Source organism: Odontesthes bonariensis, chromosome 9 (assembly GCF_027942865.1).
Source record: "Odontesthes bonariensis isolate fOdoBon6 chromosome 9, fOdoBon6.hap1, whole genome shotgun sequence".
Taxonomy (NCBI): Eukaryota; Metazoa; Chordata; class Actinopteri; order Atheriniformes; family Atherinopsidae; genus Odontesthes; species Odontesthes bonariensis.
In genome coordinates, this window is record NC_134514.1 from 9,065,799 (window position 1) to 9,079,889 (window position 14,091).

Consider the following 14,091-nt stretch of genomic DNA (forward strand, 5'->3'; position numbering starts at 1 on the left):
ACATCTCCAGCTGAAAACATGAAACCTGCATACTAGAAATAATGTTCAAATTTCATAAAATATCCTCAAAACCAATTGTTCTCAGTGTGCAGACTTCAGGATTTTGTTTTAAGTTTTGTCCAAATAAAATAGATGTAACCTCTCTTCAATGCATATTTGGCAAATGCATATTCAGAACTTAGTTAAATCTCTTCCAGAAAAACTATTGTTTTGATCATTGTATTTAAAATAAAGATTTATTCTTAAAAAAAAAAAGAAAGAAAAATAATTGACCATGTGCTTTGTTTTACATTTAAAACTCATTTAAGCCAGCTGTCATTGTCAGTTAAAAAAAACCCAAAAAAACACCATTAATGAATTTTAGTTATAGCGGTAAACAAGCAAAGTTAACATATCAAAATGTTTCAAATATATTTTTATGTTAAATTGGAGATAAAACTTCTTATTTTGATAGTTAGCTACACAGGGTTCAAAATAAGACTTTTGCGCATGTGCAAATTGAAACACGTTGGTAACGATGCAAGCTCGCGGTTTTCTGTCACGGGAGTAACGAGTGATGAGTGGAGGACGGCCTTTAGTGAGTTCATGTTTACTTAATATCTTTTCTTTTAGATGATAACGACTAGTGTGTTAACATTTTAAAATTTGTTGTATTGAAAATATTGTTGAGTTTCACTTTTCGTCGGGCGTTGCGAATGTTTGACGCAGCAGGGCGGTTGAGGTTAACTAATTAAGCTAGCAGCGGTTTAATTAACCTCGACGGTTTGAAGGTGCGGACATTTTCAACAGGTCCATGTTTCTCACTGTTGGCCACTGGCTGAATTTTCGTCTAATTAAATTGAATGTTAAGTTATTGTCTGAACAGCTTCATTAAGTTTGCCTTCTGAGAGTGTCGGTTAGTTTTAATTGTTGGACTGGTGGTGGTATTAAGGTTTTAGCTAATTGCCGTTAACAGTACATGTATGTAAGTTATCGTTGGTGTTTGGGTCAAAGTTGTGGAGCTCCTTAAAAATTATTTTGCGGTTATTTTATTAAAAGTAGTTTTCACTTTGACCGCCTACAGTACCGAGCAGGTGCGTTTGGGTATTCGCTGAGTAATTAATTAGGGAGCCGAGCATGAAGCGTGTTAGCTCTCTTCTCCATTAGAGGCCACCGCAGGAGCGTTGTCTGTTCAGTCTGTATCGAAAAAACATAATTTTCCCTCAACTGCACACATTCATTCGACATTATGAAGTTTAACTGAAAGACTATTTCCACGCAAATAGTAACGTCATGCACATATTTTAACTTGTATGTGAGGAAAATGTTATTTTCTGTATTTAAGTTTCGGTGCTTCCTATTGGACTAAAGCGTACCACGTGACCAGGAAGCGACGAGAAGCCGCATTTGTTGACATTAGTTTATTCAAAGAACTATAGAAACAACATCAGCGTAACAGGCAGTACATTATTCATTGTTACTGTTTGTATTGTGACATAAATAAATTTGTATTTGATTTGATTTGTTAAACCGTGAGTTAGAATAACGTTGCGGAGAATCACTTCGTTTCCTCCGACCCTTTTCTGGTATCGCTTCTCGGCCTTTTGGCTAAGATCAAGTGTAGTATCTGTTCTTATCAGTTTAATATCTGATACGTCCCCTACCCGGGGACCATATATTAAATTGATTTTTGGAACAGGGAGATGGAATAGGGGCTTGCTCCGTCCACTCCACGCATCGACCTGGTATTGCAGTATCTCCAGGAACGGTGCACCCCCCTTACAGTGTGAAAAATAAAGCTTAATTTAGAGAGATACATATGAGATATATAAGTGTGCATGTTGACATGTTTTACATGGTTAAATTATTTAGTTCTACTCTAACTCTACATAACCTTTTGCATTATTTAACAATGTTTGCTTTAAATCTAAAGTATTTCCAACTAAGCTATTTGTCCTCTGCTTTGCTGGGCGTTTAATTTTTGTTTTGATCCTCTTCTCTCTGTGCTTGTATATCTGTCTTTATGTTGCTACTCTTCCAAACTTCATCCTTGTTGCCGTGCCTGGAACAAGCATGTGATCAACATGGAGTGCGTGATGTGATTTTTACTCGTTGGTGGAGCACACATTTTAAAGGTAAATGTGAAAAGTCAGAATTGAGATTAAAATTTGATTGATTGTGCAGCTCTATACAAGGCCACCAACAAACAACCCACTACACACTGGGCTGCAGTTTTGCTTATATAAGATGCCAGATTCAAACAAGAGAAGTAGATCAGCATAAAAATGCCCCGTAGCTCCATTTTTATATTGTTTCAACTTGTTTTTGCCATCTTTTTAAACTATATTTTTTACTGGTTTTAATTGAACTGAATGGAATATTTCATTGGCAGTATATTAGGTGGATTAGCCGCAGTGTAGGTGAAAGCATTGTGTATTTAAAGTTAACATTAGGACCATCTGTAATGAATGGATCAGAAGTTTAGTTCATGGTTGAATCCTGCAGTTACCTCTGTTCTCCACCAGAGACCGATAGAGCTCTGTAAGCTGGTGTGGTTTTACAGCCTGAAGAAACATCTAAGTTACTTTTTCTTTATGTTTCTTCATACATGAAGACATAAAATCTGATGCCACATCATTTGGAACATTTCTTGTGGTTTTGATGTGTATTGTGGTAAGATCCCATTCATAACCATCCAGTCTTGTTCACACTCCACAACAACAGGAGGCAGCAGCAGCAGGGCTGTCAGTATCCCCCCACCAGTGAACAAAGAAACAGGAAGTGGTTGCACAGTTAGCAGACAGAACATGTTATCTGTGTGTTTTTATACTTTATCTGGATGTGAGATGTGAACAAAACAGTTTATGATTGTAGTTAGATTCACTTAGTTTCCCTTGAACTCCCTTTTGGTCTGTTGGTCATTTACAGACAGGCTGATTCATACAAAATGATGTGATGTTCAGTTAGCTTTTTGTGAGCAAGTACAGCAATGCATTATGGGAAACATGAGCTGTCTTTTGTAGGAATAAAATGTTAATAATCTGTGTCGGTCCACAGATCAGTTTCCTCTGTATTCAGATCTTGTAGAATCCTCCCAGCCTCTGTAGCCTCTGGTTTAGTTAGCTTACAGACTGTTAGCACCATCAGTGTGCTCAGTATGTGTGTGAGTGACTCCCCCCTCAGTGAGCTGTACAACTCATACTTACCTGGCAGGGGAGACACCATGATCAAGAAGGTGGTTCACCCAGGGCGAGGCTCAGCCATTGCACTCCGGCTGTGCTGACCTTTGCGAATTCCCCAAATGTGGGAATCTCGACTGCATAATTTCTGGTAGTGGGGGACTGCGTTCGCGCTCTCCCCTGATCAACTTGTTCAAAGAAAAATATCTTTCCTCACTTCTTGGTGTTACACTGGTTGTTACACATATAGATTCAAAATAAGAAGTATCCAGTCCCTGAGATGGTTAAATATTATATATTGGATTTGTTTATCTTTATTTAAGATTTCCCATGAAAATCCAAAAACTCTTCCACATATATTTCTATGAAATGCTGAGTTTAAATGCATCAACACCCCCAACTTTGAAGCTTTAACAATGAGCTCACTGCTCTGTAGTTCATTGTCTCTGCAGAAATCAACACAGATGAGTGGAAGGTCTTCTGTGAAAGAGTCCTCTGTTCAAACTCAGCTTCACAGCCCGAGTGTAATGCAGAGTTAAAAAAACATTAACTCGTATTCAGATAATTGTCATTGAAATAACTGCAGTTAAAGATTTCATAATTTATCTAAACTCTATGAAGAATAACATTGAAGGTAAATACAGGAATGTAAATAAGGAAAAGAAATGTGTGTGTTACTTTTAGGCTCTCTAAACAAAGAACACACAGGAGGACAGATGTGACATGCTCACAGTCGGAGGCAGAAATGAAACAAGATGGCTCCATTAAAAGATTGTAATCTGTCATCTGTCATACTGTGGAAATGGGATATTTCTGTTGAGTTCCCCTCTGTTTTCATACATGTAAGTGGATATGATTATGCTAACAATACATTTATGTCCAATTATTGTGATTACATCATTGACTAATTGTTACACTTCTGTTTTATTCAGAGTACCTTTTTCAGTACCTTTTTCCTTTTTTTCAGACACTGAAACAGATGCGAAGAGTGAAATCCTCACAGAAATCTTATGCGGACGTACACAAGGTGAGTAGGTGGTCGCTCAGTGAGTCCAGGAGACATTTTCTGTGATATGAAAGTGTCCACATGTGCCAGAATACCACAGACAGTGTATCCACTTGTGATAAGATTACATAGGATACATGTTTATAGAGTGTAAACAGCCTGTTGGTTGGGTTCAACAAATGTCAGAATTAATTCAGTCGTTTCCTCTAATGTAGTGACACCCTGACAAACAGAGTGCACAATGTGTATGAAATGAATAGCATGTATGCAGGCCGGGTTTCCCAGGTAGTAAATACTATTTATGTACATGTTTAGGCTACATATGACATAATTACTACGTCAAAATTCTGCTGTTCACATCCACAGTCGTCTTATTGGAGCACCTATAGTCACTTCTGTCTCCTCCCACATCACTTTAAGTCACTGATTGGTGTGTTGAAATATTTTTTTATTGAATCACAGATTTAGAAAGGATGTTTTGAAGCTTTTTATGAAAAGGATAATTTTCTGTATAGCAGTACTTGTGCAATTTTATTCCTATCGTTCAACATCAGTTAATTATCTTAAATAGATATATTAAAGTCTTTACTTTTGTTGAAATACTTCAGTATTTTTTCTTAAATTAGATTAACAGTCATGTGACCAGTTTACTATGAACATTAAACTGCAGCGTATGTGAAAGCATTGTGTATTTAAAGTTAACATTAGGACCATCTGTAATGAATGGATCAGAAGTTTAGTTCATGGTTGAATCCTGCAGTTACCTCTGTTCTCCACCAGAGACCGATAGAGCTCTGTAAGCTGGTGTGGTTTTACAGCCTGAAGAAACATCTAAGTTACTTTTTCTTTATGTTTCTTCATACATGAAGACATAAAATCTGATGCCACATCATTTGGAACAATTCTTGTGGTTTTGATGTGTATTGTGGTAAGATCCCATTCATAACCATCCAGCCTTGTTCACACTCCACAACAACAGGAGGCAGCAGCAGCAGGGCTGTCAGTATCCCCCCACCAGTGAACAAAGAAACAGGAAGTGGTTGCACAGTTAGCAGACAGAACATGTTATCTATGGCTGTGTTCGAAACCGCCTACTTCTCCTACTATTCCTACTAGTCATACTTTTTTAAGTTCCCGGATGTACACTAGATGCATACTAGATTCGCCGAAATGTTGAGTATTCATCATGAGGTTACTTGTCACACTCAAACTACCCAAGATGCAACGTAACGTGACGTCGCCCATCGCCATTTGAACGGTCAAATTCCGTTAACGGGACGAGAGCAGTCAAAACGGCATAACCGGAAGTGCGTTGCTCACTGCGGCTAGCTTTACTAGCGGCGAATTCGTGGGAACAAAATTGTAAATAGCCGGTATTTTGTCAGATTTTCAACACCTTGGGGGTCTAAATGACTACTTTCTCGCCTGAAAATGTGTCAAATGTTGCTGAAGTTATATATTTACAGAGTTTATAGCTTAAGCGAAATCAGCTTTTCAGGCCGGCTGATTTCGGCTCGGGCAGGAGTGAAGTGCACTGTGTGTAAACGCTCTGCATACTGTCAGATAGATGAGTATGCCGTTTTCAAGTTTGTAGTATGTAGTAGGCGATTTCGAACACAGCCTATGTGTTTTTATACTTTATCTGGATGTGAGATGTGAACAAAACAGTTTATGATTGTAGTTTGATTCACTTAGTTTCCCTTGAACTCCCTGTTGGGCTGTTGGTCATTTACAGACAGGCTGATTTATACAAGATGATGTGATGTTCAGTTAGCTTTTTGTGAGCAAGTACAGCAATGCATTATGGGAAACATGAGCCGTCTTTTGTAGAAATAAAATGTTAATAATCTGTGTCGGTCCACAGATGAGTTTCCTCTGTATTCAGATCTTGTAGAATCCTCCCAGCCTCTGTAGCCTCTGGTTTAGTTAGCTTACAGACTGTTAGCACCATCAGTGTGCTCAGTATGTGTGTGAGTGACTCCCCCCTCAGTGAGCTGTACAACTCATACTTACCTGGCAGGGGAGACACCATGATCAAGAAGGTGGTTCACCCAGGGCGAGGCTCAGCCATTGCACTCCGGCTGTGCTGACCCCTGCGAATTCCCCAAATGTGGGAATCTCGACTGCATAATTTCTGGTAGTGGGGGACTGCGTTCGCGCTCTCCCCTGATCAACTTGTTCAAAGAAAAATATCTATCCTCACTTCTTGGTGTTACACTGGTTGTTACACATACAAATTCAAAATAAGAAGTATCCAGTCCCTGAGATGGTTAAATATGATATATTGGATTTGTTTATCTTTATTTAAGATTTCCCATGAAAATCCAAAAACTCTTCCACATATATTTCTATGAAATGCTGAGTTTAAATGCATCAACACCCCCAACTTTGAAGCTTTAACAATGAGCTCACTGCTCTGTAGTTCATTGTCTCTGCAGAAATCAACACAGATGAGTGGAAGGTCTTCTGTGAAAGAGTCCTCTGTTCAAACTCAGCTTCACAGCCCGAGTGTAATGCAGAGTTCAAACACACATACATTTGTATTCAGATAATTGTCACAGATATAACTGCAGTTAATGATTTCATAATTTACCTAAACTCTATGAAGAATAACATTGAAGGTAAATACAGGAATGTAAATAAGGAAAAGAAATGTGTGTGTTACTTTTAGGCTCTCTAAACAAAGAACACACAGGAGGACAGATGTGACATGCTCACAGTCGGAGGCAGAAATGAAACAAGATGGCTCCATTAAAAGATTGTAATCTGTCAGTCTGTCATACTGTGGAAATGGGATATTTCTGCTGAGTTCCCCTCTGTTTTCATACATGTAAGTGGATATGATTATGCTAACAATACATTTATGTCCAATTATTGTGATTACATCATTGACTAATTGTTACACTTCTGTTTTATTCAGAGTACCTTTTTCCTTTTTTTCAGACACTGAAACAGATGCGAAGAGTGAAATCCTCACAGAAATCTTATGCGGACGTACACAAGGTGAGTAGGTGGTCGCTCAGTGAGTCCAGGAGACATTTTCTGTGATATGAAAGTGTCCACATGTGCCAGAATACCACAGACAGTGTATCCACTTGTGATAAGATTACATAGGATACATGTTTATAGAGTGTAAACAGCCTGTTGGTTGGGTTCAACAAATGTCAGAATTAATTCAGTCGTTTCCTCTAATGTAGTGACACCCTGACAAACAGAGTGCACAATGTGTATGAAATGAATAGCATGTATGCAGGCCGGGTTTCCCAGGTAGTAAATACTATTTATGTACATGTTTAGGCTACATATGACATAATTACTACGTCAAAATTCTGCTGTTCACATCCACAGTCGTCTTATTGGAGCACCTATAGTCACTTCTGTCTCCTCCCATATCACTTTAAGTCACTGATTGGTGTGTTGAAATATTTTTTTATTGAATCACAGATTTAGAAAGGATGTTTTGAAGCTTTTTATGAAAAGGATAATTTTCTGTATAGCAGTATTTGTGCAATTTTATTCCTATCGTTCAACATCAGTTAATTATCTTAAATAGATATATTAAAGTCTTTACTTTTGTTGAAATACTTCAGTATTTTTTCTTAAATTAGATTAACAGTCATGTGACCAGTTTACTATGAACATTAAACTGCAGCGTATGTGAAAGCATTGTGTATTTAAAGTTAACATTAGGACCATCTGTAATGAATGGATCAGAAGTTTAGTTCATGGTTGAATCCTGCAGTTACCTCTGTTCTCCACCAGAGACCGATAGAGCTCTGTAAGCTGGTGTGGTTTTACAGCCTGAAGAAACATCTAAGTTACTTTTTCTTTATGTTTCTTCATACATGAAGACATAAAATCTGATGCCACATCATTTGGAACATTTCTTGTGGTTTTGATGTGTATTGTGGTAAGATCCCATTCATAAACATCCAGCCTTGTTCACACTCCACAACAACAGGAGGCAGCAGCAGGACTGTCAGTATCCCCCCACCAGTGAACAAAGAAACAGGAAGTGGTTGCACAGTTAGCAGACAGAACATGTTATCTGTGTGTTTTTATACTTTATCTGGATGTGAGATGTGAACAAAACAGTTTATGATTGTAGTTAGATTCACTGAGTTTCCCTTGAACTCCCTGTTGGGCTGTTGGTCATTTACAGACAGGCTGATTCATACAAAATGATGTGATGTTCAGTTAGCTTTTTGTGAGCAAGTACAGCAATGCATTATGGGAAACATGAGCCGTCTTTTGTAGGAATAAAATGTTAATAATCTGTGTGTGTCCACAGATGAGTTTCCTCTGTATTCAGATCTTGTAGAATCCTCCCAGCCTCTGTAGCCTCTGGTTTAGTTAGCTTACAGACTGTTAGCACCATCAGTGTGCTCAGTATGTGTGTGAGTGACTCCCCCCTCAGTGAGCTGTACAACTCATACTTACCTGGCAGGGGAGACACCATGATCAAGAAGGTGGTTCACCCAGGGCGAGGCTCAGCCATTGCACTCCGGCTGTGCTGACCCCTGCGAATTCCCCAAATGTGGGAATCTCGACTGCATAATTTCTGGTAGTGGGGGACTGCGTTCGCGCTCTCCCCTGATCAACTTGTTCAAAGAAAAATATCTTTCCTCACTTCTTGGTGTTACACTGGTTGTTACACATACAGATTCAAAATAAGAAGTATCCATTCCCTGAGATGGTTAAATATGATATATTGGTTCGGTTTATCTTTATTTAAGATTTCCCATGAAAATCCAAAAACTATTCCACATATATTTCTATGAAATGCTGAATTTAAATGCATCAACACCCCCAACTCTGAAGCTTTAACAATGAGCTCACTGCTCTGTAGTTCATTGTCTCTGCAGAAATCAACACAGATGAGTGGAAGGTCTTCTGTGAAAGAGTCCTCTGTTTAAACTCAGCTTCACAGCCCGAGTGTAATGCAGAGTTCAAACACACATACATTTGTATTCAGATAATTGTCACAGATATAACTGCAGTTAATGATTTCATAATTTACCTAAACTCTATGAAGAATAACATTGAAGGTAAATACAGGAATGTAAATGGGGAAATAAATGTGTGTGTTACTTTTAGGCTCTGTAAACGAAGACCATACAGGATGTGACACTCACAGTTTTACACAAGTGATAGAAGACGCTGCTAACAGAAGAATCACAAACATCCTTTTATAAAAACAGTGAAGCACTTCCACAATGTAAAGATCTGTCTGCTGCATCCAGAAATGTAACCTGAAGCTGTATTACACAGAGAGGAAGCCACGTATCAACTCTGTGCAGAAACACGGCCGAGTGCTATGGACACGAGCTCCTCTCAGATGGACAGAAAGACAGAGGACCTGTGTTCTGTGGTCAGATGAGTCCACCTTTCAGCTGCTTTTGAGATAGAAATTATGTCTGCCTCTACAAAGATTAGAAAGAGCATCCAGACTGTTATCAGAGAAAGGTGCAAAAGCCAGGGTCTGTGATGGTATGGATGACTTCAAAGAGGAGAATCTGACAACAACAGCAGGTAATGGACACAGATTCCTCTGAAGAACGTAAAAAAGTGTCATTTAAAAGGAAGCTGATGGAACACAATGGGAAACATGACTCTTTAACAGCTTTTTGGAGCATATTGCTGGCAACAAATTTAAGATTTCTTTTTATTTTCTAAATGAAGTCAGTCAGTAAATACACTAAATTATTTCCCTTTTACTTGTTTGTGTTAAAGGTTCAAACAAAGTAACTGATTGCAGATTTAAGTTTTAGTTGATTTTATAAAACCTCTCAACTTTCTGAAGAGAGTTTGTGAAATGTCATGTTTTTTTTTATTTTTTTATGCAGAACCATAATGAGCTTGTTTTTAAATGATCTTATGTGCAGTCTTGGCCCATATCGCTGGGTTCTCAGACTGAGCTGCTGTGTAGCATACTCGGGTAGTTGCAGGGTTTTATCCCCATCTTTATCAGTAACATTTTCTTCATCAACAATATCATCAGTCCTGCCACCGTGGCTCAGTTGAGGTTGAGGCAGTTATTTGTGGTAGACTGGCCTGTTTCATGTGTCTGTCACATGTGGGCGTTTAAAACCGGTTCAGGAGTCCGTAGGCTGTCTGTGCGTAGAAGTTAAATGTCAAATGGTGAAGATGCAATTAGAAATTAGACTTTATCTTTATTCATTTGCAACAGTAGTTCAGCTTCTTTATCGTCCTTTTGATCTTTGTAAAGTCCTTTAAAAGCATTTGTATTTTCTTTTCTTAAATCAGATGTTCATCATAGTGAAGAATGACACAGACTCTTGTTTTAGTGTTCCATAAGTTAATAGAAGATGTGATGATGCAATGCAGATCCTGCTCCGAAATGCACAGAAACAAATGGGAAATAACCAGAATTATTACTATTATTTACTTCAATAGCTAAGGTTGCCAGGCCTTCATTAGAGGCAGAATGTTTACATCTGTTTACATCCATCCCCCCTGACTAATTTTATTAAAGTAGATCATATATAACGGTGCTTTGCAGTCTTTGCAAAATGGTCCAACTCCTCTGTGTGAATATCTAAAAAGAAAACATTCCCTGACTTGTCTGCTGCTGTGTTTAGGCAAGGCAAGTTTATCTGTACAGCACAATTCAACAGCAAAGTGCTTTACAGATACATTAAAACAGTAGAAATAAAAAGCATGATTTAAATTTTAAACAAAAATAAAGAAAAAAGAACAACAGATCAAATCAGAAGTTAAAATGTGATTAAGTTTTGAAACTCAAACTTCAGATTTGGAGCTTTATTCAAACGCAGCTGAAAATAGAGGAGTTTTTCAGCTGATATGAGGCTTTCTGGGAGTTTGTTACAGACATGTGGAGCATAGAAGCTGAATGCAGCTTCTCCATCTCTGGTTCTGAGTCTGGGAACTGATAGAAGACCGGATCCAGATGAGCTGAGGGGTCTGGAAGGTTCATACTGGGTCAGGAGGTCACTGATGTATTCTGGTCCTGGACCATTCGGAGCTTTATTTTGTTTAAAACAAACTCGGGTAAGAAAAAAAGAAACGCTGCTGCTTTGGATCACGTTGCAGTTTATGCACAACCTCGGGCAGTTAACTTAATTTTAGTTTTGTTTTCAGTTATGATGATCATGAAAACAAGATAATCAGGTCATCCACTCTGTAGCCCCTTTCACACTGAGACCCCCTACCTTAGCGGGTCCAAATTGCACCTTCGACCCGCGTCGAGCAATGTGAACGCTTGGCGTGTTGGTGACCCGTGTCGCCAGAAGCCGAGTTCAGGGGGCGTTGCCTAATGGCAGAGCGTCACACGAAACACATAAAATGCTGGGCGTGTACAATGACGTAGGCACAAGCCATGCGTCGGAGGTAGGGTTAAATACACCTGTCTGCATCAAATTTTTCAAACAAACGATGGCGGGACACCTTGAGAACTCGTTTTTGCAATTGTATATGCAGTTCATGGAGATGTTACTTTACGGTGCGTCTTGCTGCGTGGGAAACCGCGCTCTCCCATCTTTCTCGCCAGCCCTTCCAGCAGAGGTCCATCCGTCCCCGACATGTGGCGGTAAATAACGTCCTCTGCTCGGAGGCTGAGGAGCTCGTGGACCTCCTTGTCTCCCCAGTTGGCCATCTTCAAAAATGTCTCGAACTTGATGTAGGCTAAAACAGAGTAAAACTTGTCCTCACCTGTCGCTGTTGTTCTGAATCAGCTGTCCATTCTGTCTTTTAAACTCCTCACGTCACGCCCATGTCCGACCCGCGTCGATTGCGTTCACATCAAACTCGGCTCGGCAAAAAGACTAGGGTCCGACGCGGGTCGAAAGGCGAGTCGAGTTGATGCGGCAGCCCGGGTCGGCAGTGTGAACGCAACAGCAGACACGCTAAATTCGCGAATTAAACGCGGGTTATTCGGCAGTGTGAAAGGGGCTTGTGTGGATGTTTAGTTCAGCTTGAGTCAACATGACAGAGACAGTTTGTCAATGAGCTGTTTAGAGGAAATAAGAGTCATGATAACTTACAGAAGCTTTCACACAAGTGTAACTCTGGTCCCCAGATCAGGGACCGTTGCTCCCTGTAGCTTCAGTGCAGATATCAAGAGCTGCATGAGTAGCTGCAGACCTCCCATCCGCACCTCTACAGGCCTTCATTATCACAAACACTCCACCAATAAACCTCTGTAGGACTAGGTGATGTGGCCAAAAAAAGAAAATCTCAGTATTTTTGTGACAAACAAACAATCTCTGTATTTATTAGGGCTGGGCAACGATTAAAATGTTTAATCTAATTAATCACATGATTTCCCTGATTAATCACGATTAATCGCATTTGTATGCAAAATCCAAAAATGAATTCAAAAGTAGTGTATAGCTTTTAGCATTTAGTTTTATTTTAAATGGGCTGCCATATGAATGAAAGTGCCATAACATTTGTTGTGCAAACACACTTTTAACATCAGCATCTTTCTGTAGTTTTTATGTAGAAGCCTCGCTCCACTGTCTGTTTCCTTGAATGACTTGCTGCTATCAGTTGTGTGTTTTGCCTTTAAGTGATATTTTAGACTGGAACTACTACGCTGAGAAGACAATTCAACTTGGCAGTGTTTACAGATGACTTTGGTTCTGTCGACTCCGCCGTCTGGAAGAACTTTAAAATGAAAATGGCCGCGTAAAAGTTCCGTACCCTTCTCCATGTTTGGTGGATCCGCCGATTACTTTCTTTTCTGGTTCCGTAGCAGACAGCAACAGACTTTTACAAAATAAAAGCCTGTGAGCAACAGACTTTTACAAAATAAAATAAATAAATAATAATTAAAAACAAAAACTCCGTTAATGAGCGATAAAATATTTATCAGCGCTAAATGATTAATGAGTTAACTCGTTATTATCGCGTTAACTCGCCCAGCCCTAGTATTTGTATATCTCATCTAAATCACTGTATAAATGTTAAATTTAACCCCTTGAGGCATAAATGACTCCAGTATGATTCAACTATACGCTTGAAATCACAGTGAAGTTTTGTTTATCTGCTTTTTTTATTCAGAGCCAGGCAGCTGCGCTCAGAACCAAATTAAGATAAATGATAAATTATCATGTCTCAGCTGCTGAAGCCTGGTTCTCTGAGACTTTTATCCAAAAAGTCAAAGCAACAAAAAAATTAATTTAACCAGAAACCTTTTGAAAGACCTTCAGAAACCTCCTTAAAGGGCACTTTTTTCTGATGGATCATGCTGGTTACTGCAGACCACAGAGGCAGAAGTTATGAAACCACTGAAGAACCAGAAGAGTCACATCACAGGAGTGGGAGCATGTCTGTGTTTACGGCTGGTTGGTTGTCACAAACGAAGACGCCTGCCTTTTGCTTCACGGCTGGTTCAGTTGACCTTTTATTCGGTGTGGTCGGAGATCTGGTCATGCAGAGCTCTTTGTTTTGTGGCAGATGGCATTTTGTGGTACTTCTGCCTTTTGTGGCAACTGATTTGCTGCATCTTTTGTTTTTGTTGCATCGTGTTCACCGTCCCTTATATATCCAGTGCTGTTGTTCTTTGGAAACCAGGTCGTCCTTCTCCCGCCTCTCCAAATAAAAAAATATGCACCAACAAAGGAGAGTTTTCTGTAGGTGTGGCAGAGCGGTGCTTTAATAGACGGAAGCCTAATACCAAAGAAAATGTCATGTAGGCGTCTCAGAATAACGTTGTATTAGATGATTTTATCATCATTGTTGCATCTCACGTGGGATCGCCCACCCCTAAACCTCATCATTACTTCTCTACGACGAATGAGTTGATGCTGTTTTGATAACGTCTGAGTAACTGTGTCAAATAATCTTATTTTAGCTGTAACTGAGCAGGCCCACAGGGACTGGAAGATTACTGGAGGTTACAGCTGTGGCTTGTTGGTAAATTAACCAAAATATGAATCAAGT

The 14,091-nt window shown here is 39.3% G+C and overlaps 4 non-coding genes across 4 annotated transcripts; all 4 read left to right on the forward strand.

Moving 5' to 3' along the window:
* Nucleotides 1–1,567: 1,567 nt before the first annotated feature.
* Nucleotides 1,568–1,758, forward strand: LOC142389082 (U2 spliceosomal RNA). Its single transcript, XR_012770389.1, has one exon. It is a non-coding gene; the product is annotated as a U2 spliceosomal RNA (small nuclear RNA).
* A 1,419-nt stretch (nt 1,759–3,177) lies between these two features.
* On the forward strand, nt 3,178–3,341 carry LOC142389063 (U1 spliceosomal RNA). Its single transcript, XR_012770371.1, has one exon. It is a non-coding gene; the product is annotated as a U1 spliceosomal RNA (small nuclear RNA).
* Nucleotides 3,342–6,169: 2,828 nt separating this feature from the next.
* On the forward strand, nt 6,170–6,333 carry LOC142389061 (U1 spliceosomal RNA). Its single transcript, XR_012770369.1, has one exon. It is a non-coding gene; the product is annotated as a U1 spliceosomal RNA (small nuclear RNA).
* A 2,263-nt stretch (nt 6,334–8,596) lies between these two features.
* Nucleotides 8,597–8,760, forward strand: LOC142389062 (U1 spliceosomal RNA). Its single transcript, XR_012770370.1, has one exon. It is a non-coding gene; the product is annotated as a U1 spliceosomal RNA (small nuclear RNA).
* The last annotated feature ends 5,331 nt before the right edge of the window (nt 8,761–14,091 follow it).